Below are 24,023 nucleotides of genomic sequence, written 5' to 3' on the forward strand. Positions count from 1 at the left end.
TCCGGAGGAGCCGAAGCGGCAGAACATGACGGAACCACAATAGGTTGATTCAGGTGGAACGCGGAGACAACCTTCGTCAGGAACTGCTGTCTAGTCCGGAGCTCCGCTCTGTCCTTGTAAAAGACCAAGTAGGGACTTTTACACAATAAGGCCCCCAATTCAGAGATGCGTCTAGCAGAAGCCAGGGCCAATAACATCACTGTCTTCCATGTGAGGTACTTGTCTTTTACCATCATCAGAGGCTCAAACAAGGAGGACTGTAGAAATTTCAACACTACATCCAAAGCCCAGGGGGCCGTAGGCAGCACAAAGGAAGGTTGTATGTGGAGTACCCCTTGTAAGAAGGTCTGAACTTCTGGCAACACAGCCAATTTCTTTTGAAATAAAATTGAGAGAGCTGAAATCTGGACCTTCACAGAACCTAGATGTAAGCTCTTATCCACACCAGCCTGCAGGAAATGGAGGAAATGTTCCAAGTGAAACTCTGCAGGTGGATACGTGCCTTCCTCACACCAAGAGACATATCTCCTCCAGATATGATAGTGTTTTGATGTCACAGGTTTTCTGGCTTGCACCATAGTGGCAATTACTTTTTTTTAAAAAGCCATTTGTAAGCTAGGATGCTCCGCTCAACTTCCATGCCATCAAACAATGCTGCCGTAAGTCTGGTTAGACGAACGGCCCTTGCAGAAGATCCTTTCTTAGTGGCAGAGACCAAGGGTCTTCTATGGACATGTCCAGAAGAGTTGCGTACCACGCCCTTCTGGGCCAATCAGGCGCAATCAGGATTGCTTGTACTCTGTGATGTCTGATCCGCTGGAGCACCCTTGGGATCAACGGAATCAGAGGTAATAGGTAGATCAGCCGGTAAGACCAAGACGACGTCAGTGCATCCACTGCACTCGCCTGAGGGTCTCTGGTTCGCAAGCAGTAGTAGCGAAGCTTCTTGTTGAGGCAAGACACCATCATGTCAATCTGCGGGTATCCCCAACTGTCGACAATCTGTTGAAACACGTGAGGATGTAATCCCCACTCCCCCGGGTGGAGGTCGTGGCAACTCAGGAAGTCCGCTTCCCAGTTGTCCACTCCTGGAATGAAAATCGTGGACAGTACGCTTGCATTTCTTTCTGCCCAGAGAAGTATTTTTGACACTTTTGCATGCAGGCCCTGCTTTTTGTCCCTGCCTGTCGATTGATGTATGCCACTGCCGTGGCGTTGTCCGACGGAACCTGGATCGCCTGATCCCTAAGTAGAGGGGAGGCCTGAATCAGAGCATTGTAGATAGCCGAAGTTCCAGAATGTTGATCAGAAGTAGGGCCTCTTGGGCAGACCACCTGCCCAAGAACTGCACCTCCTGGGTAACAGCTCTCCATTCTCTTGCTCGCATCTGTCGTGAGGAGAATCCAATCCTGAATCCCGAAACATCAACCTTCCAGCAGGTTGGAAGACTGTAACCACCATAGGAGTGAAATCCTGGCCTGTGGTGACAGCTGAATCATACGTTGCATCTGAAGATGTGAACCGGACCACCTGTTCAGGATGTCCAATTGGAAGGGTCTGGCATGGAACCTTCCGAACTGTATCGCCTGATACGAGGCTACCATTTTACCCAACAATTTTATGCAAAGATGAATGGAAACTCGAGCAGGTCGGAGAACCATGCAAACCTTCTCTTGAAGTGTTCTCACCTTGTCTTCTGGGAGGAACACTCTCTGAGCTACAGTATCCAGTATCATTCCCATAAACAGTAGCCTTTGAGACGATTCCAGTTGAGACTTCTGTAGATTGAGGATCCACCCGTGGTGAGACAGAAGTTGGATAGTGCGAACTATATGGAGCAGTAGAAGCTCCCTGGAACTTGCTTTTATCAGGAGATCATCCAGGTAAGGAACAACGGTGACCCCCTGGAGTCTGAGCTGGAATATAATTTCCGCCATCACCTTTGTGAACACCCTCGGAGCTGTAGACAGGCCGAAGGACAACGCCTGAAACTGGTAGTGATCATTCAGTAGGGCGAACCGCAGATAGGCCTAATGAGGAGGCCAAATTGGGATATGTAGGTAAGCATCGTTGATATCCAGGGACACAAGGAATAATTGTTGTTCCAGGCCCACGATCACCATCACCACTCTCAAAGATTCCATCTTGAATTTGAAAACCTTCAGGTAAGGATTCAAGGACTTCAGATTCAAAATGGGTCTCACAGACCAGTCTGGTTTTGGTACTATGAACAGACTGGAGTAGTAGCCTTGTCCTTGCTGTAGCAGGGGTACTGGAACAATTACCAGGGACTGGACCAACTTGTCAATGGCCAGTAGTAGCGTAATACGAATATCTTCCAAAACTGGCAAGCCTGATTTTAAAAATCGTTGGGTAGGAGCACCGTCGGACTCCAGCTTGTAACCCTGAGAGATAAGGTCACTTACCCAGGCATCTTGGCAGGAACCGCCCCAGACGTGGCTGTAGTGACGTAACCGAGCTCCTACCACGAGATCCCCTCGGGGTGGGTGGGCACCGTCATGTCGAAGTCTTTGCGGAAGCTGAACCGGTGTGCTGTTGCTTAGAGCCAGCAACGGCTGGTTTCTTAGGCTTACCTCTGGATCCTCTAGCTACATTGGAGGCACCCCGGGCCCTAGATCGAAATCTGGAGGACCAAAATGACTGAGTAGACGGTCCCGGGTAGGTACGCCTAGCAGGCGGAGCCCCTGAAGGAAGAAACATGGATTTCCCAGCAGTAGCTTTAGAGATCCATGCATCTAATTCAGCTCCAAAGAGCCATTCACCTGTGAAGGGAAGAGATTCCACATTACGTTTGGAGTCAGCGTCTGCCATCCACTGACGTAACCATATGGCTCTGCGTGCAGACACAGCCATAGCAGTGGTTCTAGCATTTATATTGCCAATCTCTTTAAGGGAGTCACAGAGGACTCTTGCCATGTCCTGAATGTGTTTTAGGAAAGTTACAGTAGTAACCAAGGTCATATCACCCGAAAGACCCTCTTAAATCTGAGTAGCCCATGTATGAATGGCATGTGTCATCCAGCAACCAGCAATGACCGTCTTTGAGCTACACCTGCAGCAGTGTAGATAGATTTCAGAGTAGTCTCAATTTTCCTATACCCTGGGTCCTTTACTGTAAAAGAGCCCGGAGCAGGGAGCACCGCCTTCTTAGAAAGGCGAGAGACTGAGACGTTACTGCTGGAGATTCTTCCCAGAATGTCCTGCCTTCGGGGGCAAATGGGAAGGTATTTAAAAACCTTTTGGACACCTGATATTTTTTATCTGGATTTTTCCACACTAATTTAAATAAATCATCCAATTCCTTGGAATCAGGAATCAGTTTGTCTTGTGGGAGGAAAAATGACTGCTGATTAGTAGCGTCCTCCAGGGGGAGCTTTAACACATCCCGCATGGTCAATATGAGGGGTTCGATACCCTGTAAAGGGGTGGAATCCCCACTAATGGGATCCCCATCATCCCCATCCACCTGTACATCATCATCAGAATCTGATAAAATTGCAGGTAAAGCACGTTTTTGTGCACCTGTAGTAGACAGCGGGGGATGGGAAGCATCAGCCTTGGCAGTTAGGCTAGCCACTGCTTGTTGCAGTTATTGTGTTATATTGGCATTGAGCTGAGATGACATATCCGACATCATAGCTTTTATAGCCCCCAGCCAGGAAGGCTCTGGACTCTCCCCCCCCATGTTGTTATCAGCATTTTGTGATGACTGACTACACTGCTCACAGGATATGGAGCCCGATGAATTAGGGGAGAATCTGGCATTACATACAGTGCATGACTTCTGTTTCACCATAATGAAATACAAAAACAATACACATACAACACAGACTGAATACAATACAAGCCTGCCCTATTGCATGTGAGAGGAAACACAGAAGAGTGGACACAAGCGCACCAAAAGCTGTACAGCCCCAGTGAGACTGTCAGCGTTTTATGTAGTAATATATAACAGTTATACTGCTGTACAGAAAATTCCCCAGAGGAATGTAAACTGTGCACTAATAGCGGCTCTCCCCCTCTATACCCGGTACCAGTGATCCTGTGACCGTTTGGAGGAGCTTTATGAGGCTGCTGCTTATGCAGAGGAAGGTGCCAAAATGTCGCTGAGCCCACTCTGATGTAGCTCCGCACCCCGCTATGGCGCCGGAGCTACTAATAAGTTTTATACTGGCTATGTCTCCACAGGCTGTGTAGCCTCACATAATCCTTAGTACAACACACCTCCGGCCAGTCTCACGCAGGGGTACCTGCGGGTCCCCCCCAGGAGGGACCCGTATGCCTCACCCACGCTTCTGCCGCACAATGAACTGGGGGGACCCCCTAGCGGGGCCCCCGGTTTGTACTCACCACAACAATCATCTTCACGCTCTGTTAGGGGTGTGCGGCAAGCTGCGACAGCTAAGGCGCAGTGCCCTGCTGAACAAACAGCCCCTCAGGACGGTGGTACTGCAGCAGAGAAGCGGCTCTGCACCTCATGAGGCCGGTGATCGTCTCCACCCCTAACTCCCATGGCGCAGGTATGCTGTTGCCCAAACAGCATACTGAAATAAGTAAAAGTTTAAATTAAATTGAAGAAAAACTCTGGAGCTTGCAGAGTGTGCATCCTCTCCTGAGGGCACTTTTTTCTAAACTGCCTTTGGGAGGGGGCATAGAGGGGAGGAGCCAGCACACCCAGTTGAAGAAATTTAAAGTGCAATGGCTCCTTTGGACCAGTCTATTCCCCATCATACTAATCTGTCCCCAATATCCCTTATGGATGCTAGAGAAAACTACTTGAATTCTAAAAGAATATATAACTAAGTGAATTGTACAAGAATTATATAATAACCACTTGTACGTATTCCAGTGTATAGGTGCAGCACTATAGAAAGTGTAGGCAGAATGGAAGACAATGATAAGGGAGATTGATAGATGCAGGCCATAGACTAGAAACCATAGGTAGAGAGACTGAAGAATAGATGAGGTAAGTACAGGGCGCGTGGTGCAGAAAATGACTGTTGATAAGGAAAATCAGCTTGATGACCCTCTTCATCTTATAGTCCAGTTGAATGTATTCGGTTTAGTTTTAGGAACAACTGACAGAATCCATGTTGTGAGCTTGCAGCAAAGGAGAAATCAAGTAATGGCATTAATTGAATACAGTTTCCCAGATCAGTACTATTGATGGAGGATAAACAAGTTCTGTCTCGGATAATGGTGGTCATTTCGAGTTGTTCGCTCGCTAGCAGTTTTCAGCAGCCATGCAAACGCTATGCTGGCGCCCACTGGGAGTATATTTTAGCTTAGCAGAAGTGCGAACGAAAGGATTGCAGAGCGGCGACAAAGTTTTTTTGTGCAGTTTTAGAGTAGCCCAAAACCTATACAGCGCTTGCGATCACTTCAGACTGTTCAGTTCCTGTTTTGACATCACAAACTCGCCCTGCGTTCGCCCAGTCACGCCTGCGTTTTTCCTGGCATGCCTGCGTTTTTTCAAACACTCCCTGAAAACGGACAGCAGTGTGACTGAAAAGCTTTGCTGGACCCTGTGTGAAACTACATCGTTCGTTGTAATAGTACGTCGCACATGCGCATTGCGCCGCATACGCATGCGCAGAAGTGCCTTTTTTTTGCCTGATCGCTACACAGCGAACGAATGCAGCTAGCGAACAACTCGAAATGACCACCAATGGGAGCACACTGTGCATGTCAGCAACCAACTTCAGTAAATTAGAGTTTACATAAAATAGGATTTTGATAACCTACCGGTAAATCCTTTTCTCCTAGTCCGTAGAGGATGCTGGGGATGACATCAAGACCATGGGGTATAGACGAGATCCGCAGGAGACATGGGCACTCTAAAGACTTTTCATTAGGTGTGAACTGGCTCCTCCCTCTATGCCCCTCCTCCAGACCTCAGTTGTAGGAACTGTGCCCAGGGAGACTGACATTTCGTGGAAAGGAATTACTTAACTAGTGGTGAGATATCTACCAACTCACACCCTCAACCATGCCGCACACATGGCATTCAACATAACACACGCCAACAGGCATGAACCAATTGCAGCAACATACTGAAACCAAGATAACACAACTTGTGTAACTCTAATAACTAAACTGCAGGTAAAGAAGAGGATGCTGGGACGGGCGCCCAGCATCCTCTACAGACTAGGAGAAAAAAAATTACCAGTAGGTTATCAAAATCCTATTTTCTCATACGTCCTAGAGGATGCTGGGGACGACATCAAGACCATGGGGTCTATACCAAAGCTCCAGTATGGGCGGGAGAGTGCGGATGACCCTGCAGCACCGATTGACCAAACTTGAGGTCCTCATCGGCCAAGGTGTCAAACTTGTAGAACTTAGCAAATGTGTTTGACCCTGACCAAGTAGCTGCTCGGCAAAGTTGTAATGCCGAGACCCCCCGGGCAGCCGCCCAGGATGAGCCCACCTTCCTAGTGGAGTGGGCCTTTACCGACGCCGGTAACGGCAATCCAGCCGTAGTATGAGCTTGCTGAATCGTATTTCTAATCCAACGTGCAATAGTCTGCTTGGAAGCAGGACAGCCAATCTTGTTGTGATCATACAGGACAAATAGAGTCTCTGTTTTCCGTATACGAGCCGTTCTAGCAACATAGATTTACAAAGTTCTAACCACATATAGAGATTTTGACTCAGTGAATGTGTCAGTAATTACTGGCACAACAATAGGTTGGTTTATGTGGAAAGATGAAACCACCTTCGGAAGAAAATGTTGACGAGTCCTCAACTCTGCCCTATCTTCATGGAAGATCAGGTAAGGGCTCTGTGGCCGGAGAGACCCCCAGCCCACGTGGACAATGGGCGCTGCAGCACTGAAGGGGTTAACCCCTAGTGTCCGGCGCCATGTTGCGGACAATAGGCGCTTGGCGTCACTGTTAAATGTACTTACGGCGCTGGGCGCAAACTGTTTAAAAATATGTTTAATGATGTGTCTTAACATGTCATATGAAGTGCTTTGTGCACAATTGCAGGATTGCATGTTTAACTGTATTTATTTTATATTCAAGATATGGTCACCTGTACTCTAAAGGGGAAAATGCACTTACTCTTATCAATGTCTGAATAATCATCTCCTGTCAGTAGGAAGTGGCATGCTAATGGCCCTGTCCTAGCAGAGAAGTGTGAATGACAAAACCTTTTGATGTGTAAGTACCTTAGAGAGAGATGCTAATCACGTGGGATCTCCTTATCCCATAGATAAAGTCTATGGGCTTGGAACCTGTTTGTTTCATGTAGCTGATTTCATTGATATACGAATCCTGAATGGTAGATGCAGGAAGGAAGAATATTTGTTTGGTAAATCCAATACAAACCGTATTTAAAGCTATGTGTTAAATGTATCAATGGTGAAGTGTAACCTCCCAGGTGGTAGGAATTGGAGTTTAAATTATACAAAACTTTGTCTGTGTGTGGCAGGAAAAAGGAAATAGCTTTTTTGCACTTACTGACATCCTTGTAAAATGTAATTTATTTATATTTTGTGCGATAACCTGATTGGTTGGAGAAGACAGGGAGGGCTTACCCCCCTGTGGTACTGTGTGGAAAATTGACATAAAAAGGAGGCCTGCGTGCCTCCGTATGGTAGTTGTACCATCTTTATTCTGCTGGAACATCTTGTTGTATGCTGTTGCCCCTAGCAATAGGGAAGAGTCTTTTTTAAGGCTATTATTGAGCAAATAAACATCTCATCTGCCTCAAGAAGATTGCTTCATCTTGTGACCTACAGGGTTATGCCAAACATAGCCCCGTCCTCCGGCTGTCCAGGGAAGCACCTAACGTCTCCAAGTTCCGCCTTCTGCCAGCTACCGGTAGAGGCCTAGCAAGTGGCTAGTGGGGATTCGTCAACACCACACAGGTGTGGTAAGGCAGTGCGTCGGCACATACAGAGCAGAACCGTGGTTCCAAACGCCACGGCAGGTTAGGAGTTTGGTGGTGGCAGCATAAACCCGCCCACAACGCAGTGGGTGGAGTCAGTAACAGGCGGTTACTGACGGTAAGCGGGAATCCCCTATGTGGTCAGGCCTCGTGTGACCTGACCCTCCATTCTGTGCGCAGGAGACGGGACGCGAAAGCGGCGAGTGCTTTCGTACGGAACCGTCCTGTCACAGAAATTGGTGGCACAGCGGTGGGATAATTCCAGGCGGCTTTTCATCACCCGATTGGAGAAGCCGAGTTACTCAGGAAAGGAGTAACTGCAGTGCAGGAGAACGCACAAGATGGCGGAATTCAGCGGAATGTCCAAGGATGATCTGGAGATCGTGTGCCAGGAGAAGGGTGTGGATATCCCTTTCAATGCGTCCAGAAGCGTCATGAAGGCGGCGCTCATGAGCGTGGAGGAGTCCCATCGGGCGGAGGTGGAAAGCACTGACGGCGTCAGCATCGCAGAGGACGGCCCAACAGTGGACCTTCGTAAGGAACCGGTGAGACCCACAAGCCCCGCCCTCTCTCACAGCAGCATTGTTTCCCAGCGATCCCTAGCAGGGCCAGGATCCCAACGTCCCAGGGGGGGGGGGGCCCGGATACCCAAGCAGATCGCCTAGCGGAATTGGGGGAAAGGGCAACGGAGCAAGAACGCATGCTTGTCATTCGGATATGGCATGCGGAGTGGGCGCCACAGGCCGTGGTACCCCGGGAGCCGTTGTCAGCTGTTGTACACAGATCAGGACGCATTCAGTTTGCCAAGTTTGCAGACAGTGATGGGGACATTGATGGACATTTACAAGTTTTTGAAAGGACTTGTAAACTACACGATTTACCCAAGTCGGAGTGGGTGAGACACCTTGTGCCCACTCTGCATGGAGAGGCCTTGGAGGCCTATCGAGGAGTGGCCACGGAGGACTGTGGGGACTACAGCGAAGTCTCACGGGCCCTCCTCCAGCGATTCTTCATCACTCCAGAGTCTTACAGGAAGAAGTTCAGAGACTTGCCCAAGAATCCTAGCAGCACCCATGAGCAGTTTGCCACCCAGCTGCGGCAGTATGTGGTGAAGTGGGTGAAAGATTCTGAAGCCACTACATGGGACGCACTGATCGACCTGATCTGCAGGGAGCAGTTCTACCGCAGGTGCGCCCCAGAAGTGAAGGAGTGGGTGCTAGACCGGGAGCCACCCAGCTTAAAGATGGCTGCCCAGTTAGCAGACAAGTGTGTGGCAATTCGGCCACAGGGGCAGAAGCGCCCCGCCAGCAGCCAGCTCCAAAAGACTGTACCATCAGGGGGACACCCCTCTTCAGCTCATCGCCTCCCAAAGCAAGCATCTTCCAACCCGGGTGCTCTTGGCCAGCAACCGCACCGCAGCGTCCCTGCAACTGATCAGAGATCATCGGTGCCACGACTGGAGAAGAAGTGCTACGGCTGTGGGAAAATCGGACATCTGAGGATGAACTGTCCTGCATCCCAAGCACCCCAGACTCGTGCCCCAAATCCGAGTGCTGGAGCCCGGCTTGCTTGTTTGACGAGTGGAGATGAGCCTACAGAGACTGTTCCCCCTCCAGTCAGTCCGATGGAGTGTGGCGAGAGACAGGTGCACTCTGCGGAGAGAGTCACCTGCATGGCCAAACAGCCCCTACATAATATGTGGAGGCACCTGCAGCCGGTCCACGTGGGATCCCTGCAGGGGGAAGGCCTAAGAGACTCTGGGGCCTCAATCACTGTGGTGAGCCCCCATCTTATAGATCCTGCTGCAGTATTGCAGGGTCGCACTGCCAAGGTCACCCTGGCAGATGGAACAGAGAAAGAGGTTCCCAAGGCAAGAGTCTACCTGGACTGGGGAGCTGGACCAGAGTTGAGAGAAGTTGCCATCATGGATGGTCTCCCAACTGATGTGGTCCTAGGAAATGACCTGGGTGGTGGGATCGTCACCACGTTTGCTGGCGCCATTCCCCGGAGTCAAGTTCCACAACCACCGTTGACATCAGCTACTCCAGCACAGCCCAGCCCAGAGGAAAAGACTACAGCTGCTAGACAACTGCCAGCACAGCCAACCACAGCATCACCAGCCCAGAGGAAAAGATTACAGCGGCTAGATCGGCACATCGACCCCGCATGACTTTTGCCTCTGGTATGCCTACGTCCTCTAGCAACGCAGAGGATGTCGGTTCCAGCTCGTTTGATCCTGTGGGGGTGGCCAATGATGCTCCTGACCCAAGTGGTTTGCCAACTCCGGCGGTGAGTATGAGAAACCACACTGACTTTTCCATGACTGACCCCTACCAGACTGACCCTAGTAGTCCCCACCTAGATCCCCCTGTAGAGTGTCCCAATTTAGGAGAGATTGAGGGCCACAGGCAGGAGTTTAGGGAGGCTCAACTCTCTGACCCATCCCTGAAAGGCATGAGGCGCCACTCTGGCAGCGGCCTTGACAGGGTTGGGGCAGTAAGTTTGACCTGGCGGGAAGGGTTAAGGTACAGGGTAGACAGGAAAGTGGGAGGGGATAGACCAGATAGGGAATGTGTCCAACTGGTCCCCCCAGGGAACTTTCCTGCGCAACCGGTGTCGGTTGCCAGCGAAACCCCTTTGGGCAGTAACCCTGAGATAGACCGTACCCTGAAGTGCCTGACACAGTGCTTACCCTGGTCTGGAATGTCGGATGACGCCCAGACCAACTGTAAGGCTGGTGCCATGCATTGGCAGCTGGGGCACTCCAGCGGTAGTGTTGTCTCTGGGCATCTGCCCATAGGTGAACCCTTGCAGCAAGTTGCTGTGGACATAGCAGGTCCCCTGCCTGTGCGCAGTAGATCGGGGAAGACACGCAGCCTCCCTGTAGTGGATGCCACACAGGATCCAGAGGCTGGTGGTCTGGCCGCCATCACTGTGGCACAGGTAGCGGACGAGGAGGAAGGAGTAGGCCTAGGTGACAGGGTAGGTTTCCCGAGTCCTAGGTCGACAGAGGAGGATTGGAGGGCAGACAGTTGTCAGATAGAAATGACGGAGGTGCAGTGCCTGGGGCACCATGTGGGAGGAGACAGGGGTAGGCCCAAAGCAGAGGCCACCAGAGGCTGTCCCGACCCACATCACCCAGACAGGTACTGACCTTAGAACCTGTAAGGCCCTACGGACACGTTGTCCTTGACTTTAGTCCTGTAGTGAACCCCTGTACAGAGATGGCTAGGAAGGGCATTCCCAAGTCAGTGGACTTTGCACCCGCTTGCGAGTTGGCATTCCAGTCATTGAAGGAGGCTCTGGTACCCGCTCCAGTGCTGATGGCGCACATTCTTGACCAGGACTGTGTTTTACGAACTACTGCGCCACTGCACGGACTGGGAGTAGTACTGAGCCAGGAGGAGCCATATGGGCAGGAGCACCCTGTGGCCTATTTGAGCAGAAAGCTGCTACCGCGGGAGGTGGGTTATGCCACAACTGAAAAGGAGTGTTTGGCTATTGTTTGGGCTGTGAAGAAGCTTCAGCCCTATTTGTATGGCCGCCATTTTACGGTGGTAACGGACCACAATCCATTATGGTGGCTCCAGCACACCATGGGGGAAAACGGCAGACTATTGCGGTGGAGCCTTGCTCTTCAGGTTTATGACTTTCATATTATCCACAAGCAAGGCAAGGCTCATAGCAATGCGGATGGACTGTCACGTCAGGAGGAGCCTGAACCCCCAAAGAACTCCCGGTAACCTCATTAAGGACTGCGGGACCAGGGACCAAATCGTTGGGACATTGGTCCCTGGTTGACCCTCTTGAATGGGGGTGGAGGAGTGTGGCCGGAGAGACCCCCAGCCCACGTGGACAATGGGCGCTGCAGCACTGAAGGGGTTAACCCCTAGTGCCCGGCGCCATGTTGCGGACAATAGGCGCTTGGCGTCACTGTTAAATGTACTTACGGCGCTGGGCGCACACTGTTTAAAAATATGTTTAATGATGTGTCTTAACATGTCATATGTAGTGCTCTGTGCACAATTGCAGGATTGCATGTTTAACTGTATTTATTTTATATTCAAGATATGGTCACCTGTATTTTAAAGGGGAAAATGCACTTACTCTTATCAATGTCTGAATAATCATCTCCTGTCAGTAGGAAGTGGCATGCTAATGGCCCTGTCCTAGCAGAGAGGTGTGAATGACAAAACCTTTTGATGTGTAAGTACCTTAGAGAGAGATGCTAATCACGTGGGATCTCCTTATCCCATAGATAAAGTCTATGGGCTTGGAACCTGTTTGTTTCATGTAGCTGATTTCATTGATATACGAATCCTGAATGGTAGATGCAGGAAGGAAGAATATTTGTTTGGTAAATCCAATACAAACCGTATTTAAAGCTATGTGTTAAATGTATCAATGGTGAAGTGTAACCTCCCAGGTGGCAGGAATTGGAGTTTAAATTATACAAAACTTTGTCTGTGTGTGGCAGGAAAAAGGAAATAGCTTTTTTGCACTTACTGACATCCTTGTAAAATGTAATTTATTTATATTTTGTGCGATAACCTGATTGGTTGGAGAAGACAGGTGGTACTGTGTGGAAAATTGACATAAAAAGGAGGCCTATGTGCCTCCGTATGGTAGTTGTACCATCTTTATTCTGCTGGAACATCTTGTTGTATGCTGTTGCCCCTAGCAATAGGGAAGAGTCTTTTTTAAGGCTATTATTGAGCAAATAAACATCTCATCTGCCTCAAGAAGATTGCTTCATCTTGTGACCTACAGGGTTATGCCAAACATAGCCTCGTCCTCCGGCTGTCCAGGGAAGCACCTAACGTCTCCAAGTTCCGCCTTCCGCCAGCTACCGGTAGAGGCCTAGCAAGTGGCTAGTGGGGATTCGTCAACACCACACAGGTGTGGTAAGGCAGTGCGTCGGCACATACAGAGCAGAACCGTGGTTCCAAACGCCACGGCAGGTTAGGAGTTTGGTGGTGGCAGCATAAACCCGCCCACAACGCAGTGGGTGGAGTCAGTAACAGGCGGTTACTGACGGTAAGCGGGAATCCCCTATGTGGTCAGGCCTCGTGTGACCTGACCCTCCATTCTGTGCGCAGGAGACGGGACGCGAAAGCGGAACCGTCCTGTCACAGGCTCTTGTGAGACAAGGCCCCCAATTCAGACACCCGCCTTACGGATGCCAAAGCCAAAAGCATCACCACTTTCCAAGTGAGAAATTTCAACTCTATCTTTTGTAGAGGCTCAAACCAATCCGATTGAAGGAACTGCAATACCACGTTAAGGTCCCATGGTGCCACTGGAGGCACGAATGGAGGCTGGATGTGCAGAACCCCTTTCACAAAGGTCTGAACCTCTGGAAGAGAGGCCAATTGTTTCTGGAAGAACACTGACAAGGCCGAAATCTGGACCTTGACTGATGCCAATCGGAGGCCCGCCTCCACACCATCCTGCAAAAAATGGAGAAAACGTCCTAAATGAAACTCTTCCGTAGGAGCTTTCTTGGATTCACACCAAGATACATATTTTCTCCAAATACGGTGGTAATGTTTCGCCGTTGCTCCCTTTCTGGCCTGAATAAGGGTGGGGAGGACCTCCTCGGGAATACTCTTCCTGGCTAGGATACGGCGCTCAACAGCCATGTCATCAAACGTAGCCACGGTAAGTCTTGGCACACACACAGCTCCTGCTGCAGCAGGTCCTCTCGAGGAGGAAGAGGCCGAGGATCTCCTATGAGTAACTGCTGAAGATCTGGGTACCAAGCCCTCCTTGGCCAGTCTGGGGCAATGAAGATTGCTTGAACCCTTGTTTTTCTTATGATCCTGAGTACTTTTGGGATCAGCGGAAGTGGAGGGAAGACATACACTGACGGAAACACCCACTGGGTCACCAGTGCATCCACTGCTTCTGCTTGAGGGTCTCTCAACCTGGAACAGTATCTCTGAAGCTTTTTGTTGAGACGAGACGCCATCATGTCTATTTGAGGAACTTCCAAAGACTTGTTACCTCTGCGAAGACTTCTTGGTGGAGGCCCCACTCTCCTGGATGGAGATCGTGTCTGCTGAGGAAGTCTGCTTCCCAGTTGTCTACTCCTGGAATGAATATTGCCAACAGAGCTTGTAGATGTTTTTCTGCCCAGCGGAGGATTTTTGTCGTCTCTGCCATTGCCGCTCTGCTTTTTGTTCCACCCTGCCTGTTTATGTATGCGACTGCTGTTACATTGTCTACCTTTATCTGCACGGAACGGTCTTGAAGAAGATGTACCGCTTGTTGAAGGCCATTGTAAATGGCTCTTAGCTCCAGAACGTTTATGTGAAGGCAGGCTTCCTGTTGTGACCAACGTCCCTGGAAGTTTTCTCCCTGAGAGACTTATCCCCAGCCTCAGAGACTTGCATCCGTGGTTACCAGGACCCAGTCCTGAATCCCGAACCTGCGTCCCTCTAGTAGGTGAGAGCTGTAGTAGGTGAGAGCTGTGCAACCACCACAGGAGCGAAATCCTGGTTTGGACGACAGGATTATCTCTCCGTGCATATGTAGGTGTGACCCCGACCACTTGTCCAACAGGTCCCACTGGAATACTCTGTATTAGGTGCGGCGGTCTTCGGCCGTGCCCTGACTGAGCAGCGGTCACGGCCGCCGCGCCTCTCTCCTTCCCTGTTCCCCGCACGGCGCCTAGCAACGCCAGGACGCCGTGCGCACGATAGCCGCCGGGTCCCTGGCAACGCAGGACGCCGTGCGTGCAGGGCCGCCGGGTGCATAGCAACGGGGACGCCACAGGTGGACCGCGTTCCCCGTTGCTAAGAATAGTTAATTAGGTTGCTCATGCAGCAGGGCAGCTGCACGGCAACTAGTAATTAGGGGCTGGGGGCTGGTCCTGCTGGCCCTCCTGTTATTGGCCAGCAGGGCCTTTTTATGTGAGCCAGCACACTGCAGCCCCGCCGGTGATAGCTTCTTGTATGCTGTTCCTGCCTTGCAGAACTCTGTTCCTGTCAGCCGTGTTTGGTGGATCTTGCTCCCTGCCCTTTGGTACTTTGGAGGTCCGAAGCTGGTCCTGGGAATCCTTCTAGTCCTTGCGAACCTGTTTGTCATCTGGGGTTCTCGTCCGGTTTCGTGAGTAGCGGCTTCTGCCGCGTGTTGCGGCCTATGCCGCTTAGTGTTTACTTTACTGTGAATTGGTGCATTTGCGGAGGTTTCCACTTTCACTGTCCTCCCCGGAACTCGGCGGTGCCGTGTAGGGGAGTGGACAGTGGTTTCTTTGTAGTTCTTTTCCTTTGGCGGCGTGCCGCACATACGTTTAGTTTTTAGGTAGTTTATAGCCCCTAGCGTGGTTGTTTCAGTTAGAGGTCCCCTTGTTATTACCCTGTCTCAGTTCACGCCTTGTCTCTCTTTAAGACCTGAGGGGGCATCGGAGTTGGGCAGACCTAATCCGCCCTTCAAACGCGGCTGCTATGGGCCCAAGAAACCATAGTCGTTCAGGCGTGAATTGATAACACGGGTAAGACAACGGAGGTAGCGTGCTAGGGGCTATTTCCTTCCCATTTCCCAATCCCAGCATTCCGTCTTGGTGCTCAGGACTCACTACATAAGATCTCCCCTGTCCTGAGCATCAGGATCGTAACATTATCACCGGCCCACATAAAAAAAAGGGGGGTTTAATTTTTTCCGTTGTATTGGTGGGCCTAGAAATTCGGCCTCATGAATCCGGCAGGTTTAGGGCCAAACCCCAGTCAGCTTTTGGTTAACCAAATACAGGAATTAACTCAGATGGTTCAGGACCTTACTCTTCGGGTGAGATCGCAGGAAGATCTTTTGCGAGCCTCCCCGATTATGGTTCCAGAACCAAAGATGCATTTACCTGACCGTTTTTCGGGTAACCGAAAGGATTTTTTTAATTTTAAGGAAGCTTGTAAGCTTTATTTTCGTTTAAGGCCCCGTTCCTCTGGTACTGAGTCTCAGCGGGTCGGGATTGTGATGTCTCTACTTCAGGGTGATCCACAGACCTGGGCGTTTGGGCTAAGAGCAGATGATGCTGCTTTGTTATCAGTAGACACCTTTTTTAAATCCTTAGGCCTCTTATATGACGACCCAGATAGAGAAGCATCAGCTGAGAGTCACCTGCGTGCCCTTAAGCAAGGCAAAAATCCAGCAGAGGTGTATTGTACCGAATTTCGCCGTTGGTCAAACGACTGTGGCTGGAATGACCCGGCCCTGCGCAGTCAGTTTCGCCTCGGTCTGTCGGAAGTGATTAAAGACAGTCTCCTTCAGTACCCCGCTCCTGAGACTCTAGACAAACTCATGGAGCTCGCTATTAAAATTGATCGTCGTCTCCGAGAGCGGAGGGCTGAAAGAGGAACAACTTTTAGGCCTAATCCATGTGTATATACTTTTCCTGAGGACGTCGAGGAGCCCATGCAAATGGGTCTCTCCCGGCTGTCCCCAGAGGAAAGAACCAGAAGGTTAAGTTCTGGTCTTTGTTTGTATTGTGGTGGTAAGGGACATATCGCACGTAACTGCCCGAACAAGCCGGGAAACGCTCTGACCAAGTGAATTGTGAGGGGATTCACTTGGGTCTGCAGTTAATCTCCTCTAATAATTCTCTATTAGTTCCGGTAAAGATTTCCTTTGGCAGCCTCAGTTCGTTGGTGTCGGCCTTCGTCGACAGTGGATCTGCAGGAAATTTTATGGATTAAGCTTGGGCTAAGGCTTTAGGCGTTCCACTGATACCCTTAGACAGACGTATCACCATGCATGGCTTGGATGGGGGTCCGCTTTCCAATGGGGTTATTACTCACTGCACACCTCCAGTATTGCTGACAGTGGGGGCCCTACATTCAGAAGAAATAGAATTTTACCTTACACATTGTCCGGCAGTTCAAGTAGTTTTGGGTCACCCCTGGCTTGCCTTTCATAATCCCACCAGAGATTGGCGGGATTATGGGGAGATTTCCCATTGGGGTCCTTTTTGTGTTAAGGAGTGTATTTCCCATCCTGTCCGAGTTGCGGCAGTTACCCCAGAACTTATTCCTCTGGAATATCAGGATTTTGCTGATGTGTTCTCCAAGGGTAATGCGGACGTTCTGCCTCCCCATCGGTCCTATGACTGCGCTATAGATTTAGTTCCCGGGGCCACTTTACCTAAGGGGAGATTATATGCCCTCTCCGGGCCAGAAACCACGGCTATGGATAATTATATCCAGGAAAGCCTGAAAAAAGGCTTCATTAGGCCTTCGAAATCTCCTTTGAGTGCAGGATTCTTTTTTGTTGAGAAAAAAGATGGGTCGCTCAGACCATGTATTGATTTTTGGGCTCTGAATAAAATTTCTGTTAAAAACACCTACCCTTTGCCTTTGATTTCAGTACTTTTTGATAAGTTACGCTCTGCCGTTATCTTCTCAAAAATCGATCTTAGAGGAGCTTACAATCTCATCCGAATAAGATCTGGGGATGAGTGGAAGACGGCTTTCAGCACACAGTCGGGTCATTATGAATACCTGGTGATGCCCTTTGGGCTGTCAAATGCTCCTGCGGTATTTCAAGACCTCATCAATGATGTTCTTCGTGACTTTCTTGGAAAGTTCGTTGTCGTTTATTTAGACGACATTTTGATTTATTCTGAGTCTATGGAACAACATATTACCCATGTGCGTCTGGTTCTTCAAAAACTACGGGAGAATCATTTATACGCAAAACTAGAGAAATGTGATTTTCACATCACGGAAGTGTCCTTCTTGGGGTATATTATTTCTCCCCAGGGATTTTTCATGGAACCGAAAAAACTCCAGGTCATCCTTAATTGGGCGCAACCCACAAATTTAAAAGCAATTCAGCGCTTTTTAGGGGTTGCAAACTATTATAGGCGGTTCATTCATACCTTTTCTGATTTGGTCGCTCCTATAGTAGCATTGACTAAAAAAGGAGCCGACCCTTCCAATTGGTCGCCTGCAGCCGAGTCTGCCTTTCGGGCCTTAAAGCAGGCCTTTGTCTCGGCTCCTGTTCTCAGGCACCCTAACCCGGAGCTCCCATTTATAGTCGAGGTAGATGCCTCAGAGGTTGGAGTGGGGGCTATCCTATCTCAGGAAGATCCGGAGTCTCGGGAATTACACCCTTGTGCCTTCATGTCCAGGAAATTCTCCTCCGCAGAATCCAACTATGACGTTGGTAATCGAGAATTGCTGGCAGTTAAATGGGCTTTCGAGGAGTGGAGGCATTGGCTGGAGGGAGCTAGGCATACTATTACAGTGTTTACTGACCATAAGAACCTGCAGTATATTGAGTCAGCTAAATGGCTTAATGCTCGGCAGGCACGTTGGGCATTGTTTTTTTACTCGTTTCAGGTTTATTATCACCTTCAGGCCCGGTTCCAAAAATACTAAAGCTGATGCCCTGTCACGTTGTTTTCTTCCGGTTCACAATAACCATCCTGCTACTACCCCCATGGTTCCATCATCTGTCATCCGGGCAGGCCTCACACAGGATTTATTTACTCAGTTAGTCCAGCTTCAACAGCAGGCTCCTAAACCGACTCCTGCTGATCGTCTCTTTGTCCCTGAATTTCTGAGAGGCACTGTTTTAGCTGAGTTTCATGACAACAAAGTCTCTGGTCATCCAGGTATCACTAAGACCTTGGAGTTAGTCTCTCGCTCGGTGTGGTGGCCTAGTCTTTCTAAAGATGTAAGGGAATTTGTCCATTCCTGTCAGGTTTGTGCACGGCATAAGGTTCCTCGTTCATTGCCGATCGCGCAACTCGTACCTTTAGCCGTTCCTCTCAGGCCATGGTCACATATATCCATGGATTTCGTGGTGGACCTTCCTCTTTCAGCCGGATTTCGAGTCATTTGGGTGGTAGTAGATCGTTTTAGTAAGATGGCTCATTTCATTGCTCTTCCCCGATTACCCTCTGCTCAAGGGTTGGCAGTCTTGTTTCTCAGTCATGTGTTCAGGCTCCATGGGTTGCCCAGGGATATTGTCTCTGATCGGGGTCCGCAATTCATTGCTCGTTTCTGGAAACGTTTTTGTGCCTCATTAAATATGAAACTCTCTTTAACATCTGGGTACCATCCACAATCTAACGGACAAACCGAACGAGTTAACCAGTCATTAAAACAGTATTTACGGTTGTATTCGGCCAAACTCCAGAATGATTGGTCTGAATTTCTTCCGTTAGCCGAATTTGCTTATAATAACTCTTGTCATTCTTCCACCAAGGAGTCCCCATTCTTTTCAGTCTTTGGCTTTCATCCTAGAGCCAACTCTTTTTTTCCTCATTCTCCAGTCTCCTCGTTGACCTTAACCTCCCATCTCAGAACAATTTGGAGAAAGGTGCACCTTGCCTTGAGAAAAGCTGCCTTCCGAGAAAAGAAATTTTCTGATAGGCTCCGACGTCCTTGCACTTTTAAGGTGGGAGATAAGGTATGGTTGTCAACTCGCAACATCAAGCTCCGACAACCTTCGGCTAAATTTGGACCCAAATTTATTGGACCATTTCTTATCATTAAGAAGGTCAACCCAGTTGCTTTTCGGCTTCGCTTGCCGAGATCTCTCAAAATTGGCAATACTTTTCACTGTTCTCTTTTGAAACAGCATTTTTCTTCCAGGAGATTTCCTCGGAGGACTTACCAGGGTAGATCTCCGGTGGATGTTCAGGGGCAACAAGAGTTCTTGGTGGAGAAGGTTTTAGATTCTAAGCTTTCTTGGGGTCGGCTCTATTTTTTGGTACACTGGAAAGGTTATGGCCCTGAAGAAAGATCTTGGGTGTTGGATAAAGATTTACATGCTCCCAAGCTGAAGAGGATTTTCTTTCAGGAGTTTCCTCAGAAACCTGGCTCTAGGGGTTCTTTAACCCCTCCTCAAAGGGGGGTACTGTTAGGCGCGGCGGTCTTCGGCCGTGCCCTGACTGAGCAGCGGTCACGTCCGCCGCGCCTCTCTCCTTCCCTGTCCCCCGCACGGCGCCTAGCAACGCCAGGACGCCGTGCGCACGATAGCCGCCGGGTCCCTGGCAACACAGGACGCCATGCGTGCAGGGCCGCCGGGTGCATAGCAACGGGGACGCCACAGGTGGACCGCGTTCCCCATTGCTAAGAATAGTTAATTAGGTTTCTCGTGTAGCAGGGCAGCTGCACGGCAACTAGTAATTAGGGTCTGGGGGCTGGTCCTGCTGGCCCTCCTGTTATTGGCCAGCAGGGCCTTTTTATGTGAGCCAGCACACTGCAGCCCCGCCGGTGATAGCTTCTTGTATGCTGTTCCTGCCTTGCAGAACTCTGTTCCTGTCAGCCGTATTTGGTGGATCTTGCTCCCTGCCCTTTGGTACTTTGGAGGTCCGAAGCCGGTCCTGGGAATCCTCTAGTCCTTGCAAACCTGTTTGTCATCTGGGGTTCTCGCCCGGTTTCGTGAGTAGCGGCTTCTGCCGTGTGTTGCGGCCTATGCCGCTTAGTGTTTACTTTACTGTGAATTGGTGCATTTGCGGAGGTTTCCACTTTCACTGTCCTCCCCGGAACTCGGCGGTGCCGTGTAGGGGAGTGGACAGTGGTTTCTTTGTAGTTCTTTTCCTTTGGCGGCGTGCCGCACATACGTTTAGTTTTTAGGTAGTTTATAGCCCCTAGCGTGGTTGTTTCAGTTAGAGGTCCCCTTGTTATTACCCTGTCTCAGTTCACGCCTTGTCTCTCTTTAAGACCTGAGGGGGCATCGGAGTTGGGCAGACCTAATCCGCCCTTCAAACGCGGCTGCTATGGGCCCAAGAAACCATAGTCGTTCAGGCGTGAATTGATAACACGGGTAAGACAACGGAGGTAGCGTGCTAGGGGCTATTTCCTTCCCATTTCCCAATCCCAGCATTCCGTCTTGGTGCTCAGGACTCACTACATAAGATCTCCCCTGTCCTGAGCATCAGGATCGTAACATTCTGGCATGGAACCTGCCAAACTGTATGGCCTCGTAGGCCGCCACCATCTTCCCCAACAACCGAATGCACTGATGGATTGACACACTTGATGGTTTCAATATCTGTTTTACCATTTTTTGGATTTCCAGAGCATTTTCCAGCGGAAGAAATACTCTCTGAACTTCTGTGTCCAGAATCATCCCGAGGAAAGACAACCTTGTCGTCGGTTCCAACTGTGACTTTGGGTAATTTTATGATCCACCCGTGTTGTTGGAGTATTGACAGAGAGAGTGATATGTTTTGTAACAACTGCTCCCTGGATCTCGCCTTTATCAGGAGGTCGTCCAGCTAAGGAATTATATTGACTCCTTTCTGACGAAGGAGAACCATCATCTCCGCCATCACCTTGGTGAATACCCTCGGCGCCGTGGAAAGACCGAAAGGTAACGTCTGAAATTGGTAATGGCAATCCTGAACCACGAATCTCAGATAAACCTGGTGAGGAGGATAAATGGGAACATGCAGGTAAGCATCCTTTATGTCCACCGACACCAAGTAGTCCCCCTCCTCCAGACTGGCAATCACTGCCCGAAGTGATTCCATCTTGAACTTGAACCTTTTTAGGTAACCATTCAGATCCTTTAGATTTAGGATTGGTCTGACCGAGCCGTCCGGCTTCGGAACCACAAAGAGGCTTGAATAAAAACCCCTCCCTTGTTGTGACAACGGTACCAGGACTATGACCTGGTCTTGACATAATTTTTGGATTGCCGCTGTTACTGCCTCTCTTTCTGATGGAGAAACAGGCAAGGTCGATTTTAAAAATCGGCATGGGGGAACGTCTTGAAACTCCAGCTTGTACCCCTGGGATACTATTTGCAACACCCAGGGATCCAGGCCAGACAGAATCCAATCCTGGCTGAAGAGTCTGAGACGTGCCCCCACCCGAGCGGCCTCCTGCAAGGGAGCTCCAGCGTCATGCTGGAGATTTGGCAGAAGTAGGGGTAGATTTCTGCTCTTGGGAACCTGGCGCCGTTGTGGGCTTCTTTCCCCTTCCCCTACCTGCAAAGAAGGGGGAACCTCTCGTCTTTTTGTATTTATTGGGCCGAAAGGACTGCATTTTCGGGTGATAGGTCTTTTTTGCCGGTGCAGGCGCAGATGGCAAAAATATCGTCTTACCTGCGGTAGCCGCCGAGACTAACGCATCCAGGCCATCGCCAAATAAGGCCTCACCTTTATATGGGAGAGCCTCCATGTTTCTTTTGGAATCTGCATCCGCGTTCCACTGGCGAATCCAAAACGCCCGCCTAGCCGATATTGCCATGGTAGCGGCCTGTGAACTCAAGAGTCCAATATCCTTCATTGCTTCCAGCATGTAGGCGGCAGCGTCCTTGATATTCCCTGAGTATCTCATCTTTATCAATGGTGTCAATTTCTGATGACACACTTTCTGACCATTTTTCAATAGCGCGACTCACCCATGCGCAGGCAATAGTGGGCCTAATCAGTGTACCATTGGTAACATAAATGGATTTCAATGTCGTTTCCACTTTGCGGTCCGCCGGCTCTTTAAGAGAAGCCGTGCCAGGAGCAGGGAGAATTACCTTCTTTGTCAACCTGGAAAGTGCACTGTCTAACACAGGGGGTGACTCCCACTTTTTCCTGTCCTCAGCCGGGAAAGGGTAAGCTATGTGAATCCTTTTGGGAATACGAAATCTTTTATCAGGATTCACCCACATCCCTTCAAACAGAGCATTTAGTTCGTGTGAAGGGGGGAACATGACTTTGTACTTCTTTTCCTTACATAAATATGCCTTCTCCTGAGGTACAGGAGTGGTTTCTGTAACCTCCAACACGTCCCTTATAGCCACAATCATATATTGTATATTTTTTGCCAATTTATGATCTATCTCTCTGGATTCACTATCGTTGACACAAGAGTCAGAATCCGTGCCGGTATCAGTGTTTACAACATTTGAAAATGGTCTCTTATGTGACCCAGAGGGGCCCGCATAAGGAATAACAGCATCCTGAAAAATCACATCTTCCACAGATTTTCTCCAGCATGCAGCCTTAGATTCAGATGTATCTAATCTACGGTTAATCAGATGCATACTGTCACGTATCTCTTTCACCCATGCAGGCTCTTGGTGTGCCGGTAGCGCCACGACATTACAACTCTGTGTCCCTAAAATGGCTTCCTCCGGGGAGGAACTCCTTGCCTCAGACATGCCTCAAACGTTTACAGCACACCAACAGACACACTGGGACTTATTTTGGGGACAGACCCACAGTAAAATCTGTCAGAGGGACACAGGATAGGAGCAGCCAGTTCATAATCCCAGCGCCAGTATTTCCTGTGAACACAGTATGTCCACAGCCTAACAGCGCTTTTTAAATAGTAATATACACTATCAAATGCACCACAATCGCTTTGTGCCCCCCCTTAATAGCACCCTGTACTTGTCAGAAGTGGAGGAGAGGACCAGCATGTTCTCTGCAGCCTGAGGAGAGAGAAAATGGCACTGAGTAGTGTGCTGGCCCCCGCAATGGCGCATCCTTACACTCATACAAACACTGTTATATTTATACTGGCGGGGGTAGGGCAACTTATGCCCCCTTTTAGCCAGTTTGAGGTATTTTTCTTGCTGCCCAGGGCGCCCCCCCGTGCCCTGCACCCTGTAGTGCCTGTGTGTGTGGGCAGCAATGGCGCACTGCGCTCCCGCCAGCCGCACCGCACCTCAGCCGTCACTTACTTGATAGAAGATCATTCTTCTTATACTCACCTGTCTTCTGACTTCTGGCTCTGTGAGGGGGTGACGGAGTGCTGTGGGAGTGAGCATCTAGACACGGCTAGCGTTCAGTTCCCTTCAGGAGCTAATGGTGTCCTGTCAGCCAGAAGCAGAGCCATGAAACTCTGAGGAAGTTGGTTCTGCTTCTGCCCCCTCAGTCCCACGAAGCAGGGAGTCTGATGCCAGCAGATCTCCCTGAAAATAAAAAACCTAACATAAGTCTTTTCAGAGAAACTCAGTAGAGCTCCTTAGAGTGCATCTAATCGACCTGGGCACATTTCTAAAACTGAGGACTGGAGGAGGGGCATAGAGGGAGGAGCCAGTTCACATCCAATGAAAAGTCTTTAGAGTGCCCATGTCTCCTGCGGATCCCGTCTATACCCCATGGTCTTGATGTCGTTCCCAGCATCCTCTAGGACGTATGAGAAAAAAGGAAT

The sequence above is a fragment of the Pseudophryne corroboree genome, chromosome 1 (genome assembly GCF_028390025.1).
Source record: "Pseudophryne corroboree isolate aPseCor3 chromosome 1, aPseCor3.hap2, whole genome shotgun sequence".
Lineage (NCBI taxonomy): Eukaryota > Metazoa > Chordata > Amphibia > Anura > Myobatrachidae > Pseudophryne > Pseudophryne corroboree.